Source organism: Pinus tabuliformis, chromosome Q (assembly GCF_031772625.1).
Source record: "Pinus tabuliformis cultivar Carrire ecotype Pingquan chromosome Q, CPIR1, whole genome shotgun sequence".
NCBI classification, from domain to species: Eukaryota; Viridiplantae; Streptophyta; class Pinopsida; order Pinales; family Pinaceae; genus Pinus; species Pinus tabuliformis.
This window is the reverse complement of record NC_142296.1, coordinates 1113658693-1113679145: the sequence shown is the minus strand read 5'-3', so window position 1 is coordinate 1113679145 and position 20453 is coordinate 1113658693. Positions and strand designations below refer to the sequence as shown.

Here is a 20453-nt window from a genome sequence, read left to right as displayed (position 1 = left end):
GAGAAAACCAGTGCCAAAGGGAGTATTTGATTTGCTACTTAAATGAATTTGTACAATAGAGAAATGTAAACTTATCTCCCTTATTTTATTTTTTGAATTCACTGTGAGAATACAAGACGATTAGAGTCTTCACACAATGCTCAACTTAGACTGATACTTGGTCTCCATATGTATGCTTGTATTCTATGTCAATACCACATATTATGGGCCTAATGATAGAAAAATTCTCCTTAAAACCTGAGCCTTAACCTCTGATTTGAAGTCTCCCATTTCTGCACTGATGTAGCCTCCTATAATTCATTTTTAGACTGAAGGATTTCTAGGTCTATTTACCCAAAAAAATTGGCTTAGTTTTCTCCTAAAGTTTATGCCAGAACTCAACCCAAACTCTATCACAAAAATCAGGCTAAGTGAAGGTCTGATACACAACAAAAAATCTAGCTAAAAACCCAGGTGCTAGTCCAAACTCAACTTCTAGTGTGAAATTCTTGGAAACTCATGACATAGATCTCCGTTGGAATTTCAAGCTAAGAAGCTCCCTATAAGGTTTAACCCTCCTTTCACAATTCAACAATTTCTCCTCCCTTCAAGTTATTCACTTCTCCTCTTCTCAATGCTCTCATGAGAATAATGAATGAGCTCAATCTCCTTTTTCCTCCCTTTTTTCTTCTCAATAAGTCAAGAACCCTAACACTTTGATCTTGTTGAAGCGTGTAATTAATGTCGGTCTTCATAATTATATTTAAAATGTATTTGTCAAAAGAAAGAAAAATAATTTTTATTATTAAATAAATTGGCTTATCAAAGCATGGGTTTCATGCTTGGGTCAATTGTTTTTAGGTCAAAGTATCCATTGAAGACTTCTAGGGTTTATGTTAAGTGTCCTTGTAGCCCAACCCAATTTTCATGTTTTGCACGATTTAATGCTTAAAATCATCTTAAAAGAAATGACTAATATTTTATATTAGATTATCATTTACATGAAAATAAAGAGCTACTCTACTATTTCTTTTTAATAACTAATACAAGAGAAAATAACAAATTTAACGCATTTAATTTGGTCAATTTGACCCTGGGAAAAGCCCATAATGGAGAAAACCAGTGCTAAAGGGAGTATTCAATTTTCTCCTTAAGAAAATTTGTGCAATAGAGAAAGGTTAACTCTTCTCCCTTATCTTATTTGTTGAAGTCATTGTGAGAATACAAGAAGATTAGAATATTCACAATGTGCTCAACTCAGACTGATACTTGGTCTCCATATGTATCCTTGTATTCTATGTCAGTACCACATATTATGGGCTTGATGATAGCAAAAATTATCCTTAAAACCTGAGCCTTAATCTTTGATTTGAAGTCTCCCATTTCTGCACTGATGTAGCCTCCTATAATTCTTTGCCAAATTGAAGGATTTATGGGTCTATTTACCCAAAAAAATTGGTTTAGTTTTCTCCTAAATTTTATGCCAGAACTCAACATGAACTTTGTCACAAAACTCAGGCTGAATGAAGGTCTGATACACAACGAAAAATCCGCTAAAATCCATAATAAATACTAGTCCAAACTCAAATTCTAGTGTGAAATTCTTGGAAACTCATGCCATAGATCTCTATTGGAAGTTCGAGCGAGGAAAATCACTCTAAATTTTAACCCTCCTTTCAAAATTCAATAATTTCTCCTCCCTTCAAGTTACTCACTTCTCCTCTTCTCAATGCTCTCATGAGAATTATGAATGAGCTCAATCTCCTTTTTCCTCCCTTTTTTCTTCTCAATAAGATGAGAACCCTAACCCTTTGACCTTGTTGAAGAATTTAATTAGTGTTAGTCTTCATAATTATATTTAAAATGTATTTGTCAAAAGAAATAAAAATAATTCTTAGTATTAAATAAATTGGATTATCAAAGCATGGGTTTCATGATTGGGTCAATTGTTTTTAGGAGGTCTCCATTGAAGACTTCTAGGGTTTGTGTTAAGTGTCCTTATCTATGTCACAATGTAAAGAACCCTTCCTCAGAATTATTTGTCAAGAATAATGTAAATTAGGTCAATTGGGCATCCTCCACCATGCCAGCCTCAAGGAATGACAAGTCAACCTCATTAGAATAATTCGATCACCTAAGATGACTATATATAAGAAACAACTCCACTCATTTGGAGGACATCTCATACAAGTTCGAAATGAAGTAGTTGGAAAGAAGAAAAGGTGTGAAGTTCAAGAAGGAAGTTGTAATCAAAGATTTTGGGTCTTTCTTTCTCTCATGTGCAAAAAAATTATGAAGCTTCATCAAGGTCAAAGCTCTGAAGTTCTTGCATCAAGGTCGAATATGTGAAGCTACTGCATCAAGTTCGAAGTTGTGATGCTATTGCTTCAAGGTTAAAGTTGTGAAGTTGTATCAAGGTCGAAGTTATGAAGCTGCTAGGCTGAAGCTACTGAAATTATAGTCCTGAAGTTGGGTCGAAGTTCTGTTGCTAAGAAGACGAAATTTCCAGATTGTTTCTGGGTTGAAGATGTTGGATAAGAAGATACTACTAAATTATTTTGGAAGGCTAACTTGGTGGAGGAGGAAGGCTTTTTGGTCTAGGGTCTTGGTCTATCTCATTTGAATTACCGAAGAAAGAATTCTTGACTAGGTTTTCCCCTATATAGGGGCTTTGCCTATAGGTTTTAACCTTGTACAGAAATTACCTGCATATGAATTCTAAAATAGAGAAAATAAACAATGTGAGAGCATAACACATAAAACACATATACACATAGATTTTCCCCTGGATCCCAAAACTGGGACTACCAACTTGATTTTTCATTATTTTCCTTTCAATGTTACAATACATATTTATTGTTCATTATATTTCCAGCCTTGAAATGCCCATTGTTTCTCTACACCAGGAGAACTTCTCAGAGCTCACAGATTTTTTCAATGCATCTATAGTATTCTTCAAAGTGTCCACCTTTACCAGCAACACCTTTTTGTCTTCTATCATATCCCTCACAAAATGATACTGAACATCAATGTGCTTTGTCTTTGAATGATAAGCAAGGTTCTTTGCCAAGAAAATTGCACTTTGGCTATCACAATCTATCCTTATAGCTCCCTGTACTAACCCCATACTTGAACACAATCTCTGCAACCAAACTGCTTCCTTGCTTGCATGAGTGGCTGCCATGTATTCTGCCTCTATAGTTGATAGTGCCACTACATATTGTTTCTTACTCATCCAACTGACTGCACCTCCAAATAGGTTAAACACATACCCACCTGTAGATCTTCTCTGATCCAAATCTCTAGCCTAGTCTGCATCAACAAAGCCACGAATATCCAAAACTCCGTCCAATCCTAGTCTTCCTTGGTAGCACAAACCACAATCACTAGTGCCATGCAAATACCTGAAAACCCACTTCATTGCTATCTAGTGCTCCTTCTTTGGTTTTGAAATAAACCTGGTCAATGCTCCCATTGCATGTGCAATGTCTGGTCTAGTACAAACCGTTACATACATCAGGCTACTGACTTCACTTTCATATGGAACACGGGACATATCCTCTTCCTCTTCTTGTGTCTTGGGACACTGTTCAACAGATAACTTTACACCTACAAGAATAGGAACCTTCACCGGTTTACTATCCTGCATGTTAAACCTCTATAGTATTGTCTCAGCATACTTCCTCTGGTTTAACCAAAGCTTCCTCTTTGCCCGATCTCCTTTAATTTCCATGCCCAAAATATAGTTTGCAGCACCAAGATCTTTCATGTCGAATTTGGAGGACAACTGGGTCTTCAAATCTTGGATAATTTCTTTGTCATTTCCAACCAGCAACATATCAGCCACATACAAGACCAGATAAATAACACGGTCACCAATTAATTTAAAATACACACAGTGATCTGCTTTGCTTCCCGTGAAGCCAAGTCCTCGTATAAATGTATCAAATTTCTGATACCACATTCTTGGTGACTATTTTAACCCATACAAAGACTTCTTTAACTTGCATACCAGTTCTTCCTTACCCTTCACTGCAAAGCCTTCAGGTTGCTTCATGTAGATCTCCTCTTCCAGATCACAGTGAAGAAATGTTGTCTTCACACCCATCTGTTCTACCTCAAAATCTGTCAGGCTAGGCAGTAACTCTTCAAAACAACGTAATTTGTATATTATTCCTTCAGGTTGGTCTTTATATATACATGAGGGAGAGACTATTCGCTTCATCTCCTGATGATTGTTCATATTTCTTATTATTTATTCACATTAATTACATTCACCCAATCCTGATGATTAGGTGTCAACATTCCCCCCCTAAATCTGAAGGGATGCTTGTGAGTCCAAGCATCATTATGAATCGTTTAAGCTTTTCTCTTCCAAGAACTTTAGTGAAGATGTCTACAATTTGCTCATTAGTGGAACAATGACGGAGATGGATTGTTTTGGCCTCAACATGATGTTGAATCAGATGATGTTTAGTATTGATGTGCTTCGTTTGATCATGGAACTTTGGGTTCTTGGCCAACTTTATTGCAGATGTATTTTCAATCATGAGTGGAGTTGATTGTACTTGTTTTACCTGCAAATCTTCATGAATTTTCCTGAGCCACACAATTTCTTTTGTTGCTTCAGCTGCTACCACGTATTTTTCTTCTGTTGTGGAATTTGATAGAACTGATTTTTTGCGTGATCTCCAAGAGACAGCTCATGATCCAAGACTCATAGCATATCCTAAAGTAGATACCCCATTTTCTTTGTCTCCATCGAAGTTTGAATCAAAGTATCTAATCAAGCTGAAGTCGTCCACCTGTGTATACTTGATTCCAAAGTCTTGAGTTCCCTTCAAGTACCTTAGAACTCTTTTTGCAGTAGACCAATGTCCCTCACAAGGCTTTTGCATAAACATGGAGAGGATTCCAACAACAAAAGAAATGTCTGGTCTGCTAGTAGTTAGGTTTGAGACTTCCTACAAGCTGTCTATACTTTGTTGCATCCTCAAATTCTTTTCCTTCAATAGATGTGAGATTTAAGTTTTGTTCCATTGGAGTATAAGAGGATTGTATTCTATCATGCCAAACCTATTCAATAGATCTCCAATGTACTTCTTTTGAGAAAGAAATATAGACTTCGGATGTTGGGTTACTTCAATACCAAGATAGTAATGAACATAGCCCAAATCAGTCATTTCAAAACTTTTCCCCAATTCCTTCTTTATGGATGCAATGTAGCTTTCATTGTTCCTTGTCATCAAAAGATCATCTACATATACCACAAGATATAGAACTTTTTTGCCACCTTTCTTGACAAATAAAGTTGCATCATCAAGATCATAATGTTTGAAATTGAGTTTTAGAAGATGCTCAGTTAGTTTTTCATACCAGGCTCGCGGTGCTTGTTTGAGGCCATACAAGGACTTCACAAGTTTGCATACTTTATGTTCATCTCCTTTCACAACAAATCCTTCAGACTGGGACATAAAAAAATTCTCTTTTAGATCTCCATTCAAGAAAGTAGTTTTTACATCCATTTGATGGACTTTCCAACTGTTTTGAGCTACTAGGGCAAAGATTGTTTGGATGGTAGCCCATTTTGCTATGGGGGCAAAAGTCTACTCATAATAAACCCCTTCTTTTTGTGAAAAACCTTTTTCCACAAGCCTAGCTTTGTGCTTGTCAAGTGAGCCATCAGCTTTATACTTGTTCTTGTAGACCCACTTGCAGCCAATTGGTTTGGTTCCTAATGGAGGATCAACTAGCTTCCAAGTTTTGTTCTTTATGAGGGCATCATACTCCTTTTGCATCGCTTATTTTCATTCATCATGAGAAGCAGCTTCTTTGAAGGAATTTGGTTCAAAATCTGTAGACAAATTCAATTCACAATCATAAGAAACATCCATATCAACAGGTGAATTAGAGTCATCTACATCACCTCCATTTTGCCGATTTGAATTTCTAGTTCCCGTCTTTCCAATCTCATCAGGATGAACACTTTCAAGTGTCTTTGTCAGCCACTTTGGGGGACCTTTCTCAGATGGTCCAGGATGCTCCGTTGATTGAGTTGGGACTGAATCAAGATTGAGTCTCCCAATTCTATCAATCACATCACTTAAAGCATCATCAATTGTTGGAGTTTCATGCGGGGGAGAGTGTTCTTCAAAAGAAGATTCCACATGTTGATCTAGTATAGGAATCCCCCCTTCAAGATGTGGAATCTGATTATCAAATTCTTGAAATGATTTTGCATTTGCGAATATATCCATGCGATCAAGTTGTTGCTCAACAACATTGTCAGTTTTAGATGATGGAAGAAAATTACATCTCTAGATACAACAAACTTTTTATTGACTTCATCATAGAGACGGTATGTTTTGGAGGTGTTTAAATATCCCAGGAAGATACACTTACGACTTCTTGCACCAAGTTTGTTTTTATGTACCTTTGGTATCAAGGCATAACAGGTGGAATGAAAGACCTTGAGATGCTTTACCGAAGGAACATGCCCATACCACATTTCATATGGAGTCTTGTTTCTAATAGCATTAGATGTACATCTATTCTTTATATATGCAGCACATAGAACAACATTAGCCCAAAACATTATCTTTACATTTTTGAAGAACAACATGGATCATACCATATTTAAGATTGTCCTATTCATTCTTTCAGCTACACAATTCTGTTGGGGATTATAAGGTACAGTGGTTTGATGTTTGATCCCATGTTGGCGAAGATAGTTTTCAAATTCATTTGATGTGTATTCTTTTCCATTATCAGTGTGAATAGACCCACTATGAGATTGTGCATCATTTTCAATCCATTTATTAAAGTTCTTGAATTTTTGAAAAGCATCAGATTTGTTCTTCAATAAATAAACCCAACACATTCTAGTGTAGTCATCAATAAATGTCATCATATATTTATTTCCATTTGGAGAAGGAACAGGCATTGGACCACATAAATCTGAATGAATGAGTTCAAGTTTTCTATGTGCTCTTGAATGTGAATCATGAAAAGACTGTTTGCTATGCTTTCCTAGAATGCAGGGATCACATTGCTTAAGTTTCCTAGGAATTGTAGGCAAACCAGCAACACAATTTTTCTTCAACAAGCAGAGGTTGTCATAGTTTAATTGTCCAAATCTAGCATGCCATAATAAACTTGATGGAAGTATACCTTCTTCATAATGAGAATTGTATGAGAAATGTTGTGCACGAGCCGAGGTACCTTGCAGCTTGAGAAGCCTTTCTTCTTCTATTCCCCTCATGACAAGTGAGTGGTCAGATGCTTTTCTCACCTCAAGCTTGCCATCAAACATATGAATGGAGTGACCTTGTTGGCGGATGTGGACCAAGGACAACAAGTTTCTCTTGAGCTATGGGAGATATAGAAAATGAGGCAGAAGAAAGTCTGGAAGACTAGGCAGTTTAAGCCGGATTGTGCCAAGCCCCGATGGATTGATTTTTGATTGGTCTACAAAGTATACTGCTCCATCAACATTGTCAGTAAATTCTTCAAAAAAATATTTTCTATGAGTCATGTGGCAGGTTGCTCCTGAATCAAGCAACCAATCATTTTTCCAAGAAGTGAAGCATTAAATAAATCTTCATTTACTCCAATATTACATTGTGCCATAACATAGTGAACGGATTCAGGTGCTTTACCTTTGTCTCTATCATCTGTTTTACCTTTCTATTGGTTTCTTTGCTGCTCAATTTTGTCCCATGGTAACTTGCATGTAGAGGCTTCATGTGACCCATTTCTTTTGCAGCGTATGCAGTGCAAATATGCCTTTTCTCCTTGGGAGTGTCTGCCCCCCTGCCTCTGAAATATCTTCCTCTTCCTCTTCGACCACCTCTTCCTCTGGAAGAATCTTGAGCAGGATGCTTTTCTTTACGACGCTTTTCTCTATGAGCAAGGCACAAAGCCTCTTTAGAAGATTCAGGGGCTATCTTATTTCCAAAAGCTTTCTCTCTTTCAGCAAATTGTTTCACAAGAGAGTCAAAGGTAATGTCTTTAATATTTCCATTTGCTTGCAATGACTCAAGATAATTGGAGTAAGTAAGATAAAGTGCCTTGAGAAAAGCGATAAGAGGAATATCCAAATCAATTTTAGTGGCTTGGATATAATGAATTATAGAGTTTACTTCAAATGCAAGAGCAAGAGGATCATTATTTTGCAATTCAAGGGTAAAGAGTTTAATCATGAGTTGAACAACTTCAAGTGCAGAATGTGAGTCATAGAGTTATTTCAGCTTTTTTAAGGCTTTCAAAGGAGTTGAAAATGGCGTAATATGGTGGCTCACCTCTTCACTTACAAATGTTGCAATTAATGCATAGGCTTTGTTGTTCTTGTTTTCCCAAATGGCAAGATTTTTGTTTGATGTAGGCTGTTCTAGTTGTTTGTCTCCGTCTCCAATGCACACTCCTTTCCACAAATCATTGAAAATGAGGGTGTGTTTTATCATCTGGGATCACTCAGGATAGTTCTCTTTGCTAGTGAGAACTATTCCCACAATGGATATGATTGAATGCATACTGTAACAAAAGCTTTCTCTCTTTCAACAAATTGTTTCACAAGAGAGTCAAAGGTAATGTCTTTAAGATTTCCATTTGCTTGCAATGACTCAAGATAATTGGAGTAAGTAGGATAAAGTGCCTTGAGAAAAGCGATAAGAGGAATATCCAAATCAATTTTAGTGGCTTGGATATAATGAATTATAGACTTTACTTCAAATGCAAGAGCAAGAGGATCATTATTTTGCAATTCAAGAGTAAAGAGTTTAATCATGAGTTGAACAACTTCAAGTGCAGAATGTGAGTCATAGAGTTATTTCAGCTTTTGTAAGGCTTTCAAAGGAGTTGAAAATGGCGTAATATGGTGGCTCACCTCTTCACTTACAGATGTTGCAATTAATGCATAGGCTTTGTTGTTCTTGTTTTCCCAAATGGCAAGATTTTTGTTTGATGTAGGTTGTTCTAGCTGTTTGTCTCTGTCTCCAATGCACACTCCTTTCCACAAATCATTGAAAATGAGGGTGTGTTTTATCATCTGGGACCACTCAGGATAGTTCTCTTTGCCAGTGAGAACTATTCCGACGATGGATATGATTGAATGCATACTGTAACAAAAACTTATGTTGCAAAATTTTACCCTTAATGGGAAAAATATATAATTCTGATATGACTGGAAAACAAATTCAATTGGAGAGAAAATGTACAACACCAAGACTGTAATACACCAAGACTATGTATTAAGGCAGTGTAAATGCAACAAACTTCAATATATATGGGCAGCGTTCAACATATGGGCAACATTCAATGTACAACAAACTTCAATATATATGGTTAGCGTTCAAGAAATCAGTGAGTGAATCTGAAACGCACATACAATTTTTTTTTTCTTAAAAACATTCAACCATATCACTACCTCGTTCCTCATTCCTTCAGATGCAAGAGTAAGAGAAGTAAACATAGCATTCCTCATTTCAATTTCTATGTTGTTTGAATTGTAAGCGAGTAGCAGACATTTCTTAAAGTCAAGAACCATTCGAAATTTCAACACTGATGTTGTCCATCTGTGAATGTTAAACTCTGCAAACATTTGAGTACCTACACTATATGCGCTTCTCATACACAATAATCTTTATTTCTGAAAATTACGATAAACATGGAGAGCATTGAATTTGTTCCCGTAAGTCCAGATACGAATTCCAAACCGGTGACCAGAATCCCTAAAGCAGACTTGGCTACTGCTGGACTCTGAGCTCGAAGGCAATGAGGCTATAACCCCTTACACTTTTAAGTGCAAAAACAGTGGAATTTAAATAGAGCGTTTTATCAGGAAGCTCAGAGGTCTTAGTGGGTACTAAGCCCTCCACCCACGTAAGTGAAACCCTTAAGAAAACAAGGAACACTCTTATTTAGCAAAGAGAACCTTCAAAACAAATGATGATAGCATGCCTTTAAAGATAAATAGAGAGTCCAAAATAGGCTAAGGCCATATAATAGACAGGATTGTAATCTTCTCCAACCAGAAGGTTGCTTACCTAGTTGTTGCTGTAGCGTAGCTAAGGTTTCAAAAATTCTTAGGCCTTAGCTACTAAATCCATGGAGGATGTGCCTGACTGGCAGCATATTGTTGTTTCTTTCGAAGTTGAGGCCATTGCAATGGATTTGCAAATACAACGAAGCTATCCCTCTCTCTTATTCTCCCGTAGGTTTCACCACAATATTATTCAACGTAGAATACGTATCGACCTCCAGGAATAGTGTTCAACAATATTCAATTCTAGAAGCAATGATGATTGTGTGCAGAAGATGGTAGACGATGATTATGGCAGAAGCCACGCAGATAATGCAGCATTTAGATAGTGGCAGCGACTGTAGAGGGGACAGAGAGTGCAGTAGACAGACTCCACAGGGGGCAGTGGACAAACTACAAGAAACTAGCAGAAGGGAGTTACAAGACTATGCCAAAAATGGAGCTGGCTCTGATACCATGTCAGACTAGGCAGTAACTCCTCAAAACAAATTAATTCATATAGTATTCCTTCAGGTTGGTCTTTATTATATACATGAGGGAGAGACTGTTCACTTCATCTCCCGATGACTGTTCATATTTCTTATTATTTATTTACATTAATTACATTCACCCAATCCTGATGATTAGGTGTCAACAAAATCAAAAGCAACAGCAACAGATAAAAGTAACCTAATAGAAGTTACCTTGGCAACAGGAGAAAAAATATCACCAAAATCAATTCCCGGCACCTGGGAATAACCTTTTGCTACCAACTGAGCTTTGTATTTCTCCACCTTTCCTTCTACATTTGTCTTCTTCTTGAACACCCATTTGTTGCTAATGGGTTTCCTTCCAGCCGGCAACTCCACCAGATCCCAAGCCTTATTTTTGTGCAAAGATGCCATTTCATCAACCATGGCCTCTTTCCAGAGTTTTCCATCCTCTTAATCTACTACTTCCTTCACAATTCTGGGATCATCATCAGTAATAGATAAAGAAAACTTTGAATAGAAAGTAGATGGACTATACCTTTCTGGCTGCCTTCTTTCTTGAATTGGTATTCTTACACCTAAAGTTTGTGGCTCTTCATCTTCTGATTCCTCCTCTGTTGTAGAGTTTGATTCTTCCTCCTTTAGCTTAAACTCTATCTTCTCAGGTTCCTTCGGTTGGACTTCATGTTTAATAATATCTTTCACCTCTCTGAACACCACATCTCGATTGTACACAACTTTCCTTGTTACTGGGTTCCAAAGCCTATAACCCTTTAAACCATCCTTATACCCAATAAAGATGCACTTTTCATATTTACTATCCAACTTGGTTCGTTTCTCCTTTGGAACATGTACATATGCATCACATCCAAATACCCTTAGATGTGAAAGAGAGGGTTTCTTACCAGTCCATACCTCTTGTGGAGTCTTATCCTCCAACACTGATGAAGGTGATCTATTGACCAGGCAACATGCTGTCTCCATCACCTCTGCCCAAAATTCCTGTCCTAACCCGCCACCACTGAGCATGCTTCTTGTCCTTTCCATCAACGTCTTGTTCATTCTATCTGTAACTCCATTTTGCTGAGGTGTATATGGAGTAGTCTTTTGTCGTGCTATACCACACTTTTTACAGAATTCTTCAAATTCGTTAGTGCAGAACTCTCCACTGTTATCTGTCCTCACCACCTTTATCTTCTTCTCTGTATGGTTTTCCACCAGAGCCTTAAATTCTTTAAACCTATCAAAGACTTCAAATTTCTTCTTAAGGAAATATATCCATGTATTCCTTGATAAGTCATCTATAAATTATACATGGTACACAGACTTACCCAGTGATGGAACCTTCATAGGTCCAAACACATCACTGTGCACAAGCTCTAATATATGTTTCGCCCTCTTACCACCAGAGGGGAAACTCACCCGATTCTGCTTCCCATATACACAATTTTCACATAAATCAAAATCCAGAGAGCTATTACTCATACCTTCTACCATACCTTTACCATGAAGTATTCGAAGGCCCTTCTCTCCAATATGTCCAATCCTTTGATGCCACAGCATGGTCTTCTCTCCAGAGACCACTAGATTTTCTGCTCCACATTCAGGAACTACAGAATTGTTGCACCCGTCAACAACAGTGCTACCTTGCAGCTTGTACAGAGTTCTAGTCCGAACTCCTTACATCAATACCAGTGCTCCTCAAACCATTTTGCAGGTATCCTTCCCGAACACTGTTTTTACACTTGCATCATCCAGCTTGCTTACAAAAATCAGATTTCTATCTAATGCAGGAATATGCAGAACACCTGGAAGTGTTCTAACCCTTCCACCTTGCAAATTCAACTTTACTTTTCCGCGACCAATGATTCTAGCCTTCCTATCATCCCCTAAGAAGACATCACCACCATCATATTTATCATACTCATAGAACCACTCTCTATGGGGAGTGAAGTGAAAGGATGCACCTGAGTCAATCAACCATGCTTCATGATCTACATGTGTACTTAAAGAAGCCAAGTACACATCCCCACCTTCATCTGAGGTGGTTTTCGCCTCTACAGAAGGAGCATCATCAGATCCCTTTCCTTTATCAGGAGCTTTAGATTTACAGTCCCTTTTGAAGTTCCCTTCCTTTCCACATTTCCAGCACACCACCTTTACAAGTTTTCCTGGAGATTTAGATCTCCCACTTGATGACTTATTTTTGTTTCTATTCTGGGACCACCCTCGTACAGACAAGGCATCACCATTCTGCCTCTCCATATTTTTCCATCTCATCTCCTCTGTCAACAAGGATGAGACTATTTCATCAAAATGCAAGGCAGTTGCATTCCTGCCTATTGCAATAACCAAACTATCCCATGAATCTGGTAGAGAACACAACAAACTGATGCACTTATCTTTATCTGAAATTATAATATCAACAGATGATAACTGACTTACCACAGTATTAAACGCATTCAGATGCTTTGTCATCGCGTCCAATACCATGGACCGAAAACCATAGGTAGGTGGAAAGAATATAACACAACCCAACATTGCCCTGGCTGTGTGCCTACATTTGGTGTCCTTGATCTTGTTTTGGATATGGCTTGATGAACTAAGATACAATAAGAACATAAGAAAAATAATAATAACTCAAAGAAATCATAAGTAATTATCAGCAAGAGAAAATATTTCTTCCTTTTCGATTTACAACAGATCTAATGGATGAGATTAATTCTCATCTAATGGATGAGATTAAATCTCATCTCATTAGATCAAAGGTGGAGATCATTTCCCCTTGATCTCCTTTTTAATGTGACCCCCTTTATATTAATGAGTGTCCCTAATACTTTTAATGTTTTAGTACCATGGTCACTTTTTCCTCATAAAGTCACTTTTAGAATATAAAGTTACTTTAATAATATAAAGTGTACTTTAGTACTTTTCACATAAATTGACTTTTAAAACACATGTGACTTTAATAACTTACAATACTTAGTACAACTCCACATAAAAATTACTTTAGCCCCCTTGATATTAATAAACTCATAATATCATTTAAACAAAAGAGGATTAATGTGTCTCCCTAGACCAAAAGGAGAAATGTTTAGGAAACACCTCCTTGGTACTATTTTCAACACTTCATCTTAACGACGAAGGTGTTTCTCACCACTCCATCCCGTCTCTAAAGAACATGCTTTCCCCTTGGAAATGGCTTGGCGAGAAGGTTTCCTACCTATGCATCAACGAATATATAATCAAGCTTCACAACTCCCCTATGAACCTAGTCTTTGATGAAGTGGATTTTGAACTCAATGTGCTTTGACCAACCATGAAATACTAGATTCTAAGAGAGTTTAATAGAACTATGATTATTACAATATATCGTAGATGGTCCCAAACTCTGACCAAATAAACCAAATAAAATCTTGCAAAGCCATAGTGCCTCACAACCTACCTAACTAGCTATCATATACTTTGCCTATGTGTTTCTCAATGCCACTGACCTCTATGTGCTAGGCCTTTAGGGCCATTCTTGAATTGAAAATAGAAAAATACAGAATATAAATTAAAATTGAGAACAAAATGGAAATTATCATCAATACTTATAAGATTTAGAGCCCTCCACTAGAATGGGCTTCTTGTATCTACATGGGGAGTAGTTTGGGTCACGTAAGTGGCTTAAATGAGTCTATATTTCCCAATCTTGCAATCCACATAACACATATTTAGCTACATATTTTCCAACATCAATAAAAGTTCCTCTTTGGCATCATTCCTATCAACCAACACTCCTTCGAACAACAATTTGAAATGCCAACATATGTTGACTATGTACAAGTATTGGTTGTAGCAACCCTTAATGTGGCCAGTGTCCAGGGCTCAATCTACCTCTTCATCCAACACTTATGAATCAGTCAAACAATGATACTTGTAGCTAAGTCTCGGTCCACTTATGTTATCTCCTCCTGGACATGCTAAAGCATGCATTCCCTAAATCATGAAGAAGAGCTTTCCGCTCTTTGTTGCTCCTTGCTATCAGTAATACACCATGTTATGTTGGACCCAAGTCTGTTTATGGGGCATAATGATCCAAAACAATGTAATAGTTCACCTGACCAAAGTGGAATAGGGACACCATGGAAGTGGAAATAGGGTGGGGATATAGGAAGATTGTGTTATTACTCAAATTCTCCCAAGAGAAAAAGTGCCAACTACAAAATATTTAAACAAACTATTAAATACAAAAAGAAATATTCATAATGTAAATTAAATGTACCACTAGATCTTTGAATTCTGTAAACAAAATTACAACATCTATTTCATAAAACAAAAATTCTTATAATTTTTATATTTAATATGAGTTATGATAATCTAGAATACATTAACTAGTTTACAATGTTAAAGAAAAAAAATAACAAAATTCAAGACAAGTTAATGCATATACAATGTTGTGAGACAAAGTCTATACTTGGAAGTCACATTCAATTGAAATAATACTTTAAGTTGCAAATATAGGAAAGCATTATAACAAGAAGTCTAATATTTCCTTTCCTAATAAGGGAAGATCCATTTACAAAAAAATTAAAATAAAAAATACAATAAAATAAATAATGTGTAAGAAAAATTAGTAAGGAAATGTGTAAAAACTAAAAGGGTTCAAACAAAGATAAACATGAGGATTAGTAGGTCAAATAAAAATAATGTTCATAGTAAAACCTAGAAACTAGAAAATACCATTTACAGAAAATTTAAACACATATTATTAAATACAGAACGAAATATTCATAATGTAAATTTAAAGTACAACTAAATCTTTAAATACCATAAGCCTAAAAATTTAAATTTGAAATATACATAGAAACAAAACTTTATAAAACTAAAAAAAAATTACAACTATTTCATAAAATATATTTTTTTATGAGTCTTATATTCAATATAATATTTGGATTATTAATATATTTTAAAATAATTTGAAATATAGTTTACATTGTTAAATAAATAATAAAATTTAAGCCAAAGTAATGCACATATAATGCTAGCAGACAAAGTCACATCCAATTGAAATAATATCTTAAGTTATAAATATACGAAAATATTATAACAAGAAAACGAATATTTCTCTATTTCTCTCATAATAACCCAAGAACCATTAAAAATATATCATTTATAAAAAACAGTGAAATAAATATTTAACAGAAATAGCTAATAAATAAATGTTTAAATAATAAGAAGATAAAACAATTCTAAATAACTAAAAACTCCTTTGGTGAGCTGAACATCATTGTCACACAAAATAACTCAAAATAAAACATCATGAAAAATAAAACAATTTTATTATAACTAAATTTGCATAACTTTTGGTGGGTTCTGGAACATCATTGTTACTCACTGTAAGCTTTTAGAGATTTAATCAATGTTGTTATCCCGTTCAATGCTACATAACTAAAGTAACTTTTAATAATATTGCTGAATTAAGTTCGGAGTATCAAAGTAATAACTATATTTTGTCAACCTTTCAAATCCCTACCTTTTGTTCAAACAAACATACTTTCAAAACAATGATATGTTGTGCCAAAAAAAATAATTGTAAGTTGGTTAAGTGTACCATAACCGTGGCCAAGAGCTTTGAGCGAGCAAGCGAGCAGATCCCCCAACAAAATGATTATTTTGATAGACACCAAAGCTGTCTTGGCACTACTCAGCGAGGATTGAAGGCTGGAGAGCGTCATCAAACATAGTGATCATTTCAATATATGTTGCACTCTTGTCCTCCTCGTGGAGGTCAGCGAGGATTGAAGGCTGGAGAGCGTCATCAAACATAGTGATCATTTCAATATATGTTGCACTCTTGTCCTCCTCGTGGAGGTGCTGCAGCTCAGCTCTTTTTTACATTTCAATACTCTTTGCTTTATGATTTATTTATTTTTTTACTCTATTTTTATTTTTTGTTCGAGAACTTTGAAATGGAAGTTTTAATCAGTTTGTTATAGTTGTCTCATGCCCACCCATTTTTTATTACTTTGACTTTGTGCCCTCACACCTCTATTTGGCAAATATTATTTGAAAATAAAATAAATCACAAGATACAATAGACTTATCATCCCCTTCGTGGAAAAATAGTTAGGAAAACCATGAAAAAATCACCCACATAGGATGAGAAACATAACAGCAACAAGATTGTGTTCACGTTTTCTACAATGCTAGACCCTTTCCCTTCTTTCTGTCCTCGGCTGCTGAGGTCAAACTGTGGAGCTCCTGTGAGGCGGAATTGATTGCATGGAGAATCATTTTCTTCACCTCTAACTTGTCTTCTTTCGCCAGGTGATTCTTGGGCAGCAAGCGGAACTCTTCAGTCAACTGAATACATTGCTCTAAATTCTCAGGCGAAACAAAATCCATGGCAACTTTAATACATGACTTGAGGTTCCGAACTTGATGAGGACACCCAGCTGGAATGAAGACTGCCTCGTAAAGATTTTGTTCAAATGTCCATGCCTCTACTCCATATTCTTCTTTCAGCTTCCCCTTATGATACTCGTTCAGGTAAATAGTCTGATCATGAATTGGATGAGTAACGTGTGTAAGATGCTTATTTTCAATGTGCCTGAATTCTCCCTTGTGTTTCACCAAATAATCTTGTAACTTGGGTATATCCTCTCTCCGAAAAATATCCCAAAGAGCACCTCCAAATTCAGAGTCTTTGTTTTCAATCCTCCCTGAACTCTCTGGCAGCCCATCAATTCTTCTGTATTTTTCTCTCAATTTATCTATCGCTTTTTGTTTGGAAGCTTTGAATTTGACTTCGGCTGTATGCGTTATAATATTGACAGCATCGGCCACATCCAAGTGTAGCTTAGTGACTGAATCGCCTCTGATAAGCTCTTCCCTGTTGCCATAGGCTATGTAAGTTTTGGGACCCAAATCAGGTTTCAAGGAATGCTTTGGAAGCTTTGTGGCAAGATTTAGAATTCCGGATTTAGGATGGGTGTACTCCTTGAAAGGTAAGGCCCTGATAAATTCAGCAGAATGTCTTGGTAGACGCTCTTCGAATGAATTTTCTGGAGGCCAATCCTTCAACTTATACAACTGGGGCCAACCATCACGGTGGTATATTCCCGTCACATAATATTTAAAAAAATCACAAATCTTGATCACAGTCCACTTCCAATCCATGCAATCAAGGACTTCCACATTTAACTCCTTTGGTGGGGCTTTACTGGTATCCTTTGAATTCGTGGTTGTGGTAATCTTGAAAGCCCGCCACATGACCATAGGATCCCAACTCAATCCAGTATTATCCAAAACATTTCTGACAATCACAGGCTCACCTCTTCTCCAGTGTTTCTGAAAATGTTCAAGTGTCTCACTCTCCACATCTTGAACAGTTGGACAATACAAATAGTTGTCGCTGCCATCCTGCCTGTTAGCAGCTTTTCTTAGCTTATCACAATGCTCAAAATTAGGCTTGAAGCACAGAGAACATGGCTGTGAATCTCTTGATGCCATTGGAATCTCACAATCCCTAGAAACTCTCTCTGCTATTTTCTCTATGTTTGCAACCCAATTTTGCCCAAATTTGGTGCACTTTAATTCTAACAATTTCTTTGCACAACGAGGACATGGGATTGAACGATCGGTATTAACTTTAAAATTAGACAATGGTAGTACAGAATCAAGCTGACTTGTCATTTTAGAATTCTCATCAACTATCCTCTCTGACGTTGAATCACCTCCAGGCGGTTTTCCTTCCCTAAGCTCACGACAGCAAGAAAGACAAAGATCGTACTCACAATCATCACAGCTTCTGTGGAAACTTACGATAGATGTGTGGCAGTTGTCACAAAATTGACGCTCATCTAACTTCGCATTAGACACTCGAATCTTCAGGTCTTCTGCAGGTTTTTTCTGAATTTTGGCCTCCACCTCCATTTCCAGCATTTGCTCATCATGAATCTTGGTGACGACAGAGAGGCCACTGCAAATCACGTTCTTGCAAAAACGGACCCTATCATCTACCCTTAATTCCTTCACTTTGACCTTGGGATTTTTCCTTAAACAGCGTCCGCAATTACAAGTTCCCCTACAAACAGGACATCTCTCTGCAAAATTTTCTTCTGTTAACAAAGGGTACCATTTTGCAATGCATGCAAGACAGTACCGCAACTTTTTGCATGTTGAACAGTTGACCACAGTGCCTCTGTCGTTGCTTTTACACTGATGGCAATTCGTACAATCATTTCTATCTGCTGGTGCTTGCATTTCACTGTCCTCAACCTGATGTTCCTCTGGTATTTCAATTTCTGGATCCTCACTATCAGTTTTCTCCTTTCTAATCTCCTCAACAAGAACATGTTCCTGCTGTTCGTCGTTAGCTGGCATCATAAAATCTCCCAAGGTTAAAAACTGTGAACTTTGCACCCCAGGCTTGTCCTGCTCCTCTTTGTTTTTATATTTCCGTTTTTTCTCCTTTGGAAGAACCTCGTCCACCTCATGTGACAGGGTCCGGGGCCAGCCCCGTTTCCTGGCCTGGACTCCCTTATCAAGACCGACCTCCATCTGCATTCCAGCTTCCACACGCGGGGTAATTTCCAACCTTGCATCGCGTAGATTCGGTAACCTATAATAGCCCTCCTGTGATACGGTCCGGGGCTTTCTGCCCTGCTTCCGAGCCTGGCCTTCGGTATTAGGTCCCATCCCCATTTGGGGGTCCATAAATGTCGAAACTTCAGGTTCCGCACCAGGAGAAATCTCCAAGCTTGCGTGGCTTAAATTCAATGGCCCCTCATCATTCTCATGTGCAACGGTGTTGGGCTTACTCCCCCGCTTCTTAATCGTGATGGGTGTTCCAGTATCAAGAACCAACTCATGCTTCTCACTTTCTTGGGACTCCAAAAATGTCGAAATTTCAGGTTCCGCACCAGGAGAAATCTCAAATCTTGCGTGGCTTAAATTCAATGGCCCCTCATTATTCTCATGTGCAACGGTATTGGGCTTCCTGCCCCGCTTCTTAATCGTGATGGGTTTTCCAATAACAAGACCCACCCCAATCGGCAATCTGCTGTCATGCTTCTCACTTTCTTCAGGCTCCCTACTAGGGTTAATCTCCAACCTTGCACCTAGTGGCCTCTCATTGTTTTCAAGTCCCACGGGCTTGGTGTTTCTGCTTCGCTTCCTGACCTTGGTCTGGACGATAACTCCAGTACTAGGACCCAGCAATTCAGAAAAATCAGGAGGAACCACACGCGGGTTAAACTCGAACCGTACATCGTGTAAATTTAGTGTTAGTGCAGAATCTTCTGACGAATCTGCAGAATTTTCTTCACCCATTTTACAAGGCCGCCTAAATCAAAAGGCTAGTTTTGTTCTAGTCTCTGTACTTGCTCTTACATATCGTCATGTTAAAACTCAAAGTCAAAATATTTTAACTTCAAAAATGTTATATCAAAGCTTATTATAAATACCCAGAAAGTGAAAGGGTGCCATTGTAACATTTCACTTTAACCCGGAAATGAGACCACTGTTTCACTTTTAAACGATAATGCTTTTTTATTTTAAGTAGGGTAAGTTAATCATGAGAAAACCTTTATTTTAAGTATTTTAAGTTAACTATTAAAAAACTAAAAATAGTAATGTTGTAAGGATAAATTTTTATAAATAAAAATATTTAGTAATGTAATATGTGGATAAATTTTGTTTTTTCAATATGAAAAATCAAATAAATTATATTTTTTTGATATATGAAAATGTATGTATAGTTTTGTTATTAAATATTTTGAATTATAAATAAATTCAGTTTATTTTAAGTGTTTAATAATAATGATTTTTTTTTTTACCTTAGTTTCTATTTTACAAGGTGGTAAATTCATATACCAATAGCTTATAAGTTGTATCCGGTTGGACATATAACATTTTATTCTTATAACTCATTAGTCAACTATGAACCCTGCACACCCTAAGAAAGATCTTACCCTTCT

General features: G+C 36.9%; 1 pseudogene; it reads right to left on the bottom strand.

The window, feature by feature from the left end:
- Positions 1–16671: 16671 nt before the first annotated feature.
- LOC149223405 (lysine-specific demethylase JMJ26 pseudogene) lies at positions 16672–19806 on the bottom strand (annotated as a pseudogene).
- Between the last annotated feature and the right edge of the window lie 647 nt (positions 19807–20453).